The 4,630-nt window shown below is 40.4% G+C and overlaps 1 non-coding gene across 1 annotated transcript; it reads left to right on the plus strand.

Annotated features, from left to right (window-relative positions):
- The first annotated feature begins 4,182 nt into the window (after nt 1–4,182).
- LOC143642932 (U6 spliceosomal RNA) lies at nt 4,183–4,289 on the plus strand. The gene has a single exon (XR_013155991.1). It is a non-coding gene; the product is annotated as a U6 spliceosomal RNA (small nuclear RNA).
- The last annotated feature ends 341 nt before the right edge of the window (nt 4,290–4,630 follow it).

Genomic DNA, 4,630 nt, shown 5'->3' on the forward strand with positions numbered 1-4,630 from the left:
CATATCACTTTACACTGCTGGGAAGCTGCAGGCTGAGAAGTGCCACAGGCTGGACAGGATAGGAAAAGCACTGAGTCTAGAGTCTTCATAGGAAAGTCTGACAACCTGCTGGCTCTTGCCCTTAAGGGAACTTGATACTGGTTACACTCTCCTCCTGAGATGTGGGCCTGTCTAGTTTGTGAAAATCTGGCTGGGGTCAATCATATCTGAGGAGATACTCCACAAAAAATGTTCCATATTGGCAGGACAAGAATCAGAAACCAAGACCTGAAAAATTCTGATCAGTTAAACAGAAGTTATGCTAGTGGTCTCATATAAGTTAAACTGAAAGCCAAAGAACAGATAGAAAACAAAGCCAACCAAAAAGAAAACCCTAGGTAAAAGAGTGAAAACAACCACCAGAATCAACTAATTATTGATGACATCAAATACCTAGATACCAGTAAAAAATAGTGAGTCATACTAGAAAAATTGAAGAATTGGCCCAGTCACAGGAACAAACATATTTCAAATGAATACAGGAGTTGAAACAACTAATTAAGGATGTTCAAACAGATGTGCAAAGTCACATCAAAAATCAAATCAATGATTTGAGGAAAGATACGGCAAAAGAGTTGAGAATATAAAGAAGACATTGGACTTCTGGGAAAATGGTGACTAGAGTAGCTTGAGATAAGCCCTGCCCCATGGAAAAGTTGGAGAAGGAAAAGGAGAGTGACTGAGGCAGCAATTCAGGAGTGGCTGACCTGGGAGAGCCTTATGCACCACATATGGCAGCCCTGGTGCAGAGGCTGAGGAACTGAGAAGCAGAAAGCTGGAGCCTGGCATGGAGGTATGGAGCCACAGAGCCCACAGGAGTATAAGGAGCACAGGACTAGGAAGCAAGCCAGGCCATGTTCCTTGGGCATGCTACCCTCACCAGTGCAGTCCCAGGGCCGGTGACTCACCCCACACCCCAGTACACCTGAACCCCATCACTCTCTCTCAATCCCCATGCTCTAGGCACCCCCACCCCACCAGCCCCCAGTGCACGTACCTGCCACACACCCCCACCCCAAGTGCAGTCCAACCTACTTCTCCTGCACCCCTCCTGAGCACTACCTGCCCCCTTCCTGTTCCCTGCAGGCTGTTGCCAGTGCATAAAGGTTGCAGGCACTAACCTCCATACCTAGGCTACCCCTGGTCCCCACCAATAGTGTCACACAGCCTCACCCTGCCCTCCTTGAGTTCAGGGCATCCCTTTAGGGCACTCCCCGGCCCACACATGCACATGGGCCCCCAATTACATCATTCATCTCTGGGAACCACACTTTACAACAGTCTTAGAACTGTGCATGTGCACAGCCCTCAGCCTCATGAAAGTTCCCAACTCTAAGAAAGTGCCGACCTGTGCAGCTGGGTCACATCTGCCCCCAATCTGTGAAGGCATAATGCCGACCTGCTGCTACAGCTCTACGCACGTGCACAAAGGATCCCATGCCTTAGACCAGTGCTCACCAGAGTTATACCCCCCAGACCCATGCAACCACACAGCTATATCCTCCCTGGCTGCTGGGTGCCCATATTCACAAGTATAACATCCCCAACCTGTGTCTGTACCTGCTCTAAAACAAATCACTGTACTGAGTGCTCCACCCTGTGCCCTGCTTCCTGCTGTACAACCATCCCACAAACACAAGGCCTTAGGCTACTGAAAGAAATCAATGCCCAAAGCAAATCAATCAAGATTTTACATGCTATGAAGACAGCAGCAGATCACTAAGCATATCGCACTACAGACAGATATATCCTTGCCTAATGACTAATTTAAAACACCAGAGGAGACACAGGTGTTGGAACAACTAATCAAAGATGCTTATACAACTCTACTTAATAAAATAAGTGTGACAGCAAATGACATAAAGGAGATCAAGAAGACAGTAGGAGAGCAAAAAAAGAATTTGAAAGAATAAATAGAAAAATAGTGGAAATCAAAAAGATGAAAGACTCTGTTGACCAAATAAAAAACATATTAGAGGCACATGAAACCAGAGTTGAAGAGACAGAAGAAAGAATAAATGATACAGAGGACAGGATAATTTACTTTGAAGACTCAAAACAGCAAATGGCAAAAAAAGATGGAGAAAACTGAATGGGAACTCAGGAAAATGATAGACAAAACAAAATGTGCAAATATAACAATCATTGGTGTCCCAGAAAAAGAAGAGAGGAGTAAAGGGCTAGAAAGAGTAGTTGAGGATATAATGGGGGGGAACTTTCCAACGCTCATAAAGGACATAAATATACAAATCAAAGAAGCCAACGAACTCCAAATAGGCATTCCCAAGGCACATATTAATCAGTCTGTCAAATGTTGAAAAGAAGCAGAAAATCCTGAAAGTGGCAAGAGAAAAACAATCTACTACATACAAGGGAAATCAAATAAGACTGAGTTCAGACTACTTAACTAGCACCCTGGAGGCAAGAAGGCAGTGGTATAATATACTAAAGATCCTGAAAGAGAAAGACTTCCAGCCAAGAATTCTGTACCTAGCCAAATTGTCCTTCAAAATTGAGGGAGAGATTAATGTTTTCACAGACAAAGAAGACCTGAAATAATTTGTCAAGAAGAGAGGGGCCCTACAAGAAATACTAAAAGGAGTTCTGCCAGCTGAAAAAAAAAAGACGGAGGTCTGGAGGAGGGCACAGAACTGAAGAGTACCACTAAGGAAAATATAAAGAATACAAGGAGAAAGAGGGAAAAGAATATATAGATCTGACAAATAAAATAGAAAAGATAAGATGGAGGAATCAAAACATCTTTTTAGTAATAACTTTGAATGTTAATGGACTAAATTTACCAATTAAAAGATACAGATTGGCAGAATAGATTAAGAAACAGAATCCAGCTATATGCTGCCCACAAGAGACTCATCTTAGACACAAGAATACAAATATATTGAAAGTGAAAGAATGGAAAAAGATTTTCCATGCAAGTGGTAACCAAAAGAAAGCAGGAGTAGCTATATAAATGTTGGAAAAATAGACTTTAAATGTAAAGATCTCATAAGAGACAAAGAAGGACACTGTATACTAATTAAAGGGTCAATTCACCAAGAAGATATAGCAATCATAAATGTTTATGCTCCCAATCAAGGAGCACCAAAGTACATGAGACAGACATTGGCAAAACTGAAGGGAGTGATAGATGGTACAACAATAATAGTAGGAGATTTCAATACACCACTCTCCTCTATAGATAGAACAAACAGACAGAAGATCAACAAGAAAATAGAGAAGTTAAATAAGTTGATAAATGAATTAGAACTAACAAACATATATAGGTCATTGCATCCCAAAGCACAAGTTTATACATTCTTCTCTAGTGCTCATGGAACATTCTCCAGGATAGGTCATAGGCTGGGGCACAAAACAGGTCTTTAAAAATTTAAGAAATATTGAAATTATTGAAAGCACGTTCTCTGATCACAATGGGATGAAGCTGGATCTCAATAACCACTAAGAATGAGAGCATTCATAAATGTATGGGAGATTAAATACACACTCTTAAACAACCAGTGGGTCAAAGAAGAAATTGCTAGAGAAATCATTTGCTATCTGGAGATGAATAAAAATGAGAATACAACTTATCAGAACTTATTGGATGCAGCGAAGGCTGTGCTGAGAGGGAAATATATATATATATTTTTACCTTAAATGCCTATGCTAAAAAACAAGAAAGAGCAAAAATCGAGGACTTAACAGCAAACCTGGAGGAACTTGTGAAAGAACAGCAAACTGTCCCCAAAGAAAACAGAAGAGAAATAACAAAGATTAAAGCAGAAATAAATGAATGGGAGAACAAAAGAACAACAGAAAGAACAACGAAACCAAAAGTTGGCTCTTTGAGAAAATCAATAAAATTGATGGGCCACAGCAAGACTGACAAAGGAGAAAGAGAGAGAGCATGCAAATAAACAAAATCAGAAATGAGAAGGTGTTACCACAGACCCTGAAGAAATAAAAGAATTCCTAAGAGGATACTATGAACAAGTGTATGCCAACAAACTAGACAACTTAGATGAAGTGGACAATTTCTTGGAGACATACAAATAAGCTGCAATGACTCAGGAAGAAATAGAAGACCTTAACAAACCAATCACAAGCAAAGAGATTCAATCAGTCATCAAAAATCTTCCTACAGTGCTTGCTTCAGCAGCACATATACTAAAATCGGAACGATACAGAGAAGATTAGCATGGGCCCTGTGCAAGGATGACATGCAAATTCGTGAAGTGTTCCATATTTTTTATTTCCGGTGCCTGCCCATGTTAAAAAAAAAAAAATTTTTCCTACAAAGAAAAGCCCAGGGCCAGTTGGCTTCACAGGGGGTACTTTATGAAACATTCCAGAAAGAACTAACACCAGTCCTGCTCAAACTTTTCTGAAATATTGAGGGAAAAGGCACTCTACCTAACTCATTTTATGAAGCTAATATCATTTTAATATGCAAACCGGGTAAAGATGCTATAAGAAAGCAAAACTACAGGCCAATCTCCCTAATGAATATGGATGCAAAAATTTTCAATAAAATATTAGCAAATCGAATCCAACAGCACATTAAAAGAATGATACACTATGACCAAGTGGA

Source organism: Tamandua tetradactyla, chromosome 7 (genome assembly GCF_023851605.1).
Source record: "Tamandua tetradactyla isolate mTamTet1 chromosome 7, mTamTet1.pri, whole genome shotgun sequence".
Lineage (NCBI taxonomy): Eukaryota > Metazoa > Chordata > Mammalia > Pilosa > Myrmecophagidae > Tamandua > Tamandua tetradactyla.